The following is an 8,059-nucleotide window of genomic DNA, read 5'->3' as shown; positions in this document are numbered from 1 at the left end:
TGCCTTTATCAAATTAGATGGTGACAGTATAAAGGATGATGATGTGTTAGAACGGGACGGGTGGATGTGTCAAATTTTATAGAAAGTGTCCAGAGATGATTTCGCTAAAATCGCTGTCAATAGAAATTGTCAACAATGTAAACAAACCATTATATAAAATATCAATATTTTAGCACAATTTTATTATTTTAAAGGTTGAGGATCATAATGTGATATGAATTGATTAAATAACACGGATTTAGCCAGTATCTGATGAGTTAGAATGGAAATTAATAGTTATTTGTTTTACAAGGGGGCAAAGTTGTTGTTTAACCGCACGTGCCAATATTGATACCCGAGCAAGCGAAAGATTCCAATATTGAACCGCGAGCGTAGCGAGTGGTTCAAAAATGGAATCTTGAGCGTTGCGAGGGTTTCACGGCACGAAAGTTAAACAAACTTTGCCACCGAGTGAAACACAAATTTTTTCACCACACCAACACGAACAAAATACTAAGTATAAAACATCAAATAAAATCAAATCCATCAATTTATTCATTATTTATGATTCAAAATCATCATTTGTAGGTAAATTCTACCAGCCTGCTTAAGACATCAAGTTAAAATTTGTATGAAATTACTTTGCACTCTTGTGGATAAAATGCAATTTTGCTATCTGTTTTCGAATAGCAAAGTAAGCCTTTAACAGTTGGTGTGGTGAAAAAACATTTTAACTACAAGGTTTGTTTACATTGTTCACAAGTTCTATTGACGGCAACTTTACGATCAGATTTAAATCAGCAGTTCAACGCATAAAGGAGACTTGCAAATGTAACAAAGATGCATTTGCATGTACATAATTATGTTCTTATGCATATGTATTCCCTATTTTTTGTTAGAGTCTGTTCGGAAAGAGGTTGTGGAATGTATTGAGCCCCATACATTTCTCTTAGGTACTTAACATTCTTTCAGCTTTAAAAAAAAATATTTGTCCATAAACTAAAATATTGAAGTAATGCCGTTGATTTGTCAAAGGGCCAGCTCAAAATAAATTAGATGGAAAAGAAAGTTATGCTTCTTGTTGGAAATAAGAAATCCTTGGAAAATTTTTGAAAAAAATCTGACGGAACCCTCGTCGAAATGACGGTTAAATTTATCTTACCAGTAACCTCGGAGTTCGGAGTCAGATGTACAACCTCGAATCACCCTGCCAACTGTCAAAGTCACAAATAAACCGAAAGATTTTCAGCAGTTCCCCTGAAATTCTCGCAACGTTCAAACGCCTTTCACAACATATTAAAACATGTAAATTTCCATTGTAATAAAGTTTTACAGCTACAATTAGGTATTCAAGTGATATTGCCAAGTAAACAAGCTTTATCTGTGAGTGATAACAGCAACAGCATTCGTGGTCCCGTCTCCCAGAGGAGCGAACGTGTATATTATTTTTGGGTTTTATTTAGTTTTCTAGTGGAAATAGTGAAATTGTGTTGAAAATGCGGCGAGGCGGTGCGAGGCGCGCTCGCGGCGCTCGCGGGTCATGAACGACGTGAAACAGATGTGAACCGTTTGCCTTCCACGACGCACGTGTTTGTGATTTGTGTTTTGTGCGAACTGTACCGTACCATCAGTGACGCGATCCAGTTCTAAAGGTAACTTTACTTTTATAAATAGTTTATGAATGAAGCTCTTTGTTGCGACCGTAGTGAAGTTGGCAATGTGTCGATATGTTTATGTTTTGGCGGCGATAAGTGTAATCTATGTTCAATGAGTCCGTGATTTATACATCTACGAGTGTAATCGTGTTTACGCGGGTTATCCTTCGTTGCAAATGAGTTACAAATTATGAGTGCAATGTAAAATAACAAAGTGTGTTAGGATAATAACATACAAAGTCCTAACCTATAAAGATAAACACTATTTTCTTTGAAATAGCAAAGGTAGGTACAATGCAATAAAAACGGTTCAGACTTATCGTTAAACTGCGTCAGCTTCCAGACACCCAGTCATGTTCTAAATTTAAATTAAAACGTATGTATAAATTGTATAAATATAGGTAAAGTCGGTATTGCGGGATCCGAGCCACGTAAGTGCCATTACGAATGACACACATAATTTGTGGCTTTCCTAATCTAAAGGGGCTTTACGCTCAAGTGTAATAAGGTCCTTTACATACTTTTCTAACTGAAATTCTATAAAATGGGCAACTTGACTGTACTTAGAATAAAATAATGTATACTTACCATGCACGAAAAAAAGCATCAGATATAATTATAAGAAAAACAGGGACAGAAGTCATTTTTAACTCCAATTTATATTTCAATCAGATAGAAATATATTACGTAAATCAGTTGACCGTGACGTCACTCGATTCGTTCAAAATCGTTTTGATAGTTCTTAAAAAGAAGCTGATTTGACTAGGAGGAAAGTAGCCTAATATTGGCTATTATCTGTCGATGACAAGTCTTACCGTGGAGTGGGACTAAGTCAATCTCTGACTTCCGGTACGGGTACCATATTAGCGGTATCGTGTCGTGAATAATTTCTCCTTATTTTGCTCATTAATGTTGTTTAAAGTGCAATACCGATAGCTTATTATGCAGTAAACTAATGTTATAGTGAGAAGCTGATGAAGAATTAATCTCGAAACGCGTTTAGCCCCTTTTTTGTCATCGACGGCCGATAGTCCACGTGCCCTTGTAAAATCTAGCTAACAAGTGCCAACTACCGAACAACGTCGTACTTACCGTACCTAAATCTAAAACAATTAGCTTATATCACCTTGACACTGGCAAAATAGTCCCACCAATGGGACTGAGGCCATTTAAAAAAAAAAAGTCAATCTCTGTAAGAATATCCTATATTACAATATTTATTTATTGCACATGAAGGATATGTACTCTTTAGACATGGAACATCTCATGTAGGTAACTATTCTGTTCTTATCTCGTTGGTATTTACTAGGAAAATTGCACTTGCTATGAAGTTGTTTACTTTTAATTGGTTAACACTATACATATATTAATACTAGCTTTTGCCCGCGGCTTCGCTCGCGTTAAATTCGAAAATTTCAAACGCTCCATACAAACTAGGGAATGCAGAACCGGTACCAGTCCCAGAACCGGGACTGAGATTTCCGGTACTGGGAAAGAACCGGGAAATCCCGGTTCTTCGGTACTTTTCGGTACTGAGGGTTTACTAGTACATTTGTTGTAAAATTATGAATAAAACATAAAATGGAAGTCGTCGATAAGTTTTGCTACCTTAGGTCGACCGTATCCAACAATCTCTCGCTTGATGCAGAGATTGTTGGATACGTATTGGCCAAGCGGTAGGCTACGTTCAAGAGTATGGTGTAACAAACATCTCATTATGTTTTATTATTATTAAGAGCCTGCGATGTCCCACTGCTGGGCAAAGGCTGGCCCCTGCTTTTTCCATTCCTCCCGGTTTTGTGCAGTCCTCGGCCATTCTTTCATAAAGGAGTCCAACTTGTTCCGCCATCGCATACGTGGTCTGCCGGGTCCCCGTTTTGGCCTGGGATGCCACTCTGTGGTAATCGCATTCGGCATTCGGCAGACATGACCGGCCCAGTCCCACTTCAGCTTTGCCGCTTTTCGAACTACGTCGACTATTTTTGTTTTGGAGCGCAGCGTGGTGTCCCATGTCCATGAGTTTTCGCTTAAATGACAGTGGCAAATCGCTTTTCATGACATGTTTTATGGACCAATAGCTTCTCCAGGCGTTTTCAGTCCGTCTTTCGACTTCTTTCTCTTGTCTTGAACTTGGTCTTCGACATGTTCATCTGAAGTTCAACCTCGAGGCTTGCGTCGCTGAGGTCTTGAAGCATTGATCGTAGTTTGGAGGCAGTTGAGGAGAATAGAACAATGTCGTCGGCAAATCGAAGATTAGCCGTCTATTCCCGACGATAAGGCCCCGATCTTACCAACTTGGCATAAGCTTCTGGAAGACTTGTTCAAGTGTGCTGGTAAACAGTTTTGGCGATAACGGATCTCCTTGCTTGACTCCTTTTTGAATTGAAAATGAGGAACCTGAGGACTGTAGTTTTATGGCGGCTGTACTATTTTGATAAATGGTGGTTATGAGCTGAATGTAACTGGGATCTATATCTTGATTGCGTAAAGCTGTGAAAATGGAATTGTGATGAAGACTGTCGAAAGCTTTAGAGTAATCGACAAATGCGATGTTAATGTTGGAAGCTTTCTTCTAAATCAGGCACAGGCTGTGGGTATGTGGGAGATTCGGAGTAAAGGGTTTTGTAGAATTTTTTTGTCTATTGTTAGAATTTTATTCCGGTCGCCTATTAGGACCAAAATTATAGTATACCAGACTGCGTTCTAAGCATACTTTCGAAACCTGGACGACATGTGCAAGAAATCATTACAGACCTCAACTAATTCTAACATTAGCAAAGTTGGTTTGGTTTACCCTCTAAGTATAACCGACGCCGAGGTCCCGATCATAGCCGATGAATACCGAGCGGGACGAGTCTAACGCGTTTGAAACTATTTTCATTAAATTTGTACAGCATCCAACCATCCAACCATCCAACCAGCCATCCATTCAACTGAGGGGGGACTGAAATATTCTCGAGGCTGAGGCGTAGGGTTAGAGCCGGTGTAGCTTTATTTGACGTTCATATGCGCATTGTAATATGCCTACTTGAAAAATAAATATTTCATTTTCATTCAATGGATATTGCGTCGTTTACGTTCAAATTTTTGAAGTGATTAAATGCGTTTTAGTTTGTAATCTTTGTCCATTTTTCAGTACCGAAAAGTACCGAAGAACCGGGATTTTATAACATCAGTACCGGTACCCAAACAGTTCAAAAATCCCGGGATTTTCCGGTACTTTTGGTACCGGGAATTCCCGGGAGCATACCCTAATACAAACGTTCACCCCCACTTTTAGGAATTGGTGGGTTAGAAAGAGACAAAGCGTCCATAGGTGACTGCTTTCCATTAGGCGGGCCGTATAACTGTTTGCCACCGACGTGGTATTAAAAAAAAGACAAAAAGTAGCCTATAATGTCGCTCTCCATCCCTTCAACTATCTCCACTCCATTTGAAAAATCACGTCAATTCGTTGCTCCATTTTGCCGTGAAAGATGGACAAACAAACAGACACACATACTTTTCCATTTATAATGTTAGTATGGATTATATTAATTTGGTTAATAGGTACATGTTACCATCGCGGCTTTTCGTGTATCAGATATTATAGGTAGTAGAAATAATAGTTTAAAAAAAAAAACAAATCTCTCGATGTTTATCTGTCTGTTCGACAAAAGTCCGTATGTATGTATCTTTAAAGCTACGCAACGGATTTTAATGCGGTTTTTTTATTAGATAGTTATTCAATTCAAGTATTCAAGAGGAAGATTTGTATGTATAATAATAATACCCGTGCGGAGCCGGGAAGTTTAGATTGATAGTATAGGACTTTAGGTCATACCTGAGCATTTCTTTTTTTTTACCAATATTTTTTTTTTATTGTTTTAGGGAATTTAGGTCAATTTTACCTACTCAGAATCACGAGTACTTTCAATCTCACTGGGAAACAAAAAGTGTCCCAGAATTTCCATACATTTTTGTTACTTTCCTCTTTTGTTACCCCATACAACATGTAGGGAAAATGGTAATAAAATAAGAAAAAATCGTATGGGAGAATTTTTTTGAAAAAGCTAGTAATTCTGAGTAGAAATAGCATATTTTTTTTTCAAAAATATCACACTTTCTAAAAGTGGCAAAAAAACAAAGAAATGCTCACCTAATAGTTGTAGACCGCGGTATCTTCAAACGCTATAAATTATATTTCTATTTTTTTTTTTATGGGATAGGAGGCAAACGATCAGACAGGTCGCCTGATGGTAAGCGATCACCGCCGCCCATGGACACCCGAAACACCAGAGGTGTTGGAGGTGCGTTGCCGGCCTTTAAGATGGGTGTACGCTCTTAATACAATATTGAATATATATTATCTATGAATTTAATACAATATTGCTCTACACCAGTTCTAAAATAACTATTTGAAAATAAGGGTCTTTAATCATCTTGGCTCGTAGTATTCATTCATTAATAGTCACAAGATCGGCAAAATACAGTATATAATTTGCTTACAATATAGAGAACCTATTTGATAGTAAAGCATATATTATAAATCGAAAGCACCGTCACTCTACGAAATACTAAGTACTCTTAATGTAACTGCTTACATTATTTACCTACCAACAAAGAAATAGTGGCCAAGTATGAACACCATAGACGGGGCAGGCCGGGGCTCGGGCAGACCAAAAAGGAGACCCAAATCCTATGGGTTGTCATGGAAACACACTTGTAATACAAGGCTTGTACCTTTCGAGAAACGGGCCCCTGGACGCATTTTACCCAAATTGGTGGGAAAACGCTGACAGGGTCGAGTGGAAAAAACGAGGGGAGGCCTTTGCCAGTAGTGGAACACTTAAAAGGGTAAAAAAAAAAGAACTTACCTATGGAAGGTTACTAAACCTTTTTAATAAGTCATCGTTTTTCATGAGAAAGTATTTAGTACGTATTTTGCGATTAACCTGTATTCGGATTTGTATTTGAATTATTCGATCTGGATGGATGACTGTCTGTCGCAGCGACATCTGTGAAAAAATAAAACCTGTTTTTACATAAGAGCACTTTAACCAATGGGCTACTTCACCACAGTGACATTGACTCTTGACACTGACAATTCTGTGCCTATTTCTGGGTTGACAATAAGTAATATTGTTACTCAGCGTTAATATCCTTTTCCCCTCACTAGCTCGGAAACACGTGTTTTGTCCTTTAATACCAGTGGGTAAAAACGCATTTTATCCACTAGTGGATAAAGTAACTTTACCTTGAATATAGTCGTTTTGACTGCTTTAAAATTGATAAAAATGAGTGAATCTAGTGATGACGATGTTTTACTACCTGTGGAACTACTGAAAGCAGTGATAAACGCGTTTTTTTGCGTTTTACTTTCCTCGCTATAGTCAGGGGAAAAGTTTTGTGTTACACTCGGGTGCAAATGTATTTTACTTCTCGTGTGTTAAAAAACTCGCAAATTCAGGATTCTATTCTCGAACCACTCGCTTCGCTCGTGGTTCAACTATAGAATCCTTTCACTTGCTCGTTTTTTAATTCCACACTCGGCGTTAAAATACAACTTTGGTGGTGTTTTTTTACGCACTAGTGCGAGAAGTGGTTCATTATATGCACTGAATCATCTGTACTGAAAAACGTCGTACGATACACGTGCGAAAAGGAAATTCGTAACTCGTGTCGATTTAAAACACTCCCTTCGGTCGTGTTTTAATTTATCGCCACTCGTTTCGAACTTCCTTTTTTACGCACTTGTATCGTAATGTACTATTTTGAACAAGCAATGAATGGTTAAGTGTCACTGTCGGGCGACAATTGTCACTGTTGTCAAATAGCCCACAGGGACGTTAGTTGCAGTAATATGGAAGAATGATTGCAAGTCGATGTAAACGATACGTATCTTGGATTCTTGGCTTAAGCACCCAGGAATAGGGATGACGACTACATAAAGAAATGGCATTCTGTTTAGTCCGTCAGTTAGATCGTCCAAAAATACCGAACACATATTTTTCGCTTTTCTAATTAATGAAAAAATACAAAGATAGAGCATCAAAGTTCCGGAGTGGGGGCTTGTGACGTCACTTCTAAGTAAAAATTGTACCTAGGCGTAACGTCACGCAAAACTTCAACGTACCGTACCGTCGTCATTTTTCGTTTACGAGAAAAAAGAAAAAATACGTGTCTAAAATTCTTTGATACCTAATCTAACTGACGGACTAATTAGTTTTTTTTAAGTCTATTACAGAAATGATTAAAAGTAAATGCCTAGTATTTTTAATTGAATCCCTTTAGCTAGGATAATATTAATAGAATGTTGTACGAAGAGTAAACATTATGTCACGTTGTATGTAGTACGTTGTAGTGTACATAAAATGTGTCAAACGATTGATAATAAAGTCAACAATACACTAAAATGTGAACAAATATAAGCACGTGCCAGGGTC

The 8,059-nt window shown here is 37.9% G+C and overlaps 1 protein-coding gene across 1 annotated transcript in view; it reads left to right on the top strand.

The window, feature by feature from the left end:
• The first annotated feature begins 1,243 nt into the window (after positions 1-1,243).
• LOC125233069 overlaps positions 1,244-8,059 on the top strand; it is an 81,769-nt gene continuing 74,953 nt past the window's right edge. Inside the window, exon 1 of the mRNA XM_048138923.1 lies at positions 1,244-1,631. The gene's annotated coding sequence lies outside the window, so the exon portion shown is untranslated. The remainder of the gene's footprint in view (positions 1,632-8,059) is intronic.

This window comes from Leguminivora glycinivorella, chromosome 14 (genome assembly GCF_023078275.1).
Source record: "Leguminivora glycinivorella isolate SPB_JAAS2020 chromosome 14, LegGlyc_1.1, whole genome shotgun sequence".
Lineage (NCBI taxonomy): Eukaryota > Metazoa > Arthropoda > Insecta > Lepidoptera > Tortricidae > Leguminivora > Leguminivora glycinivorella.
The sequence above is the reverse complement of the archived record's forward strand: the minus strand, read 5'-3'. Positions and strand labels throughout refer to the sequence as shown.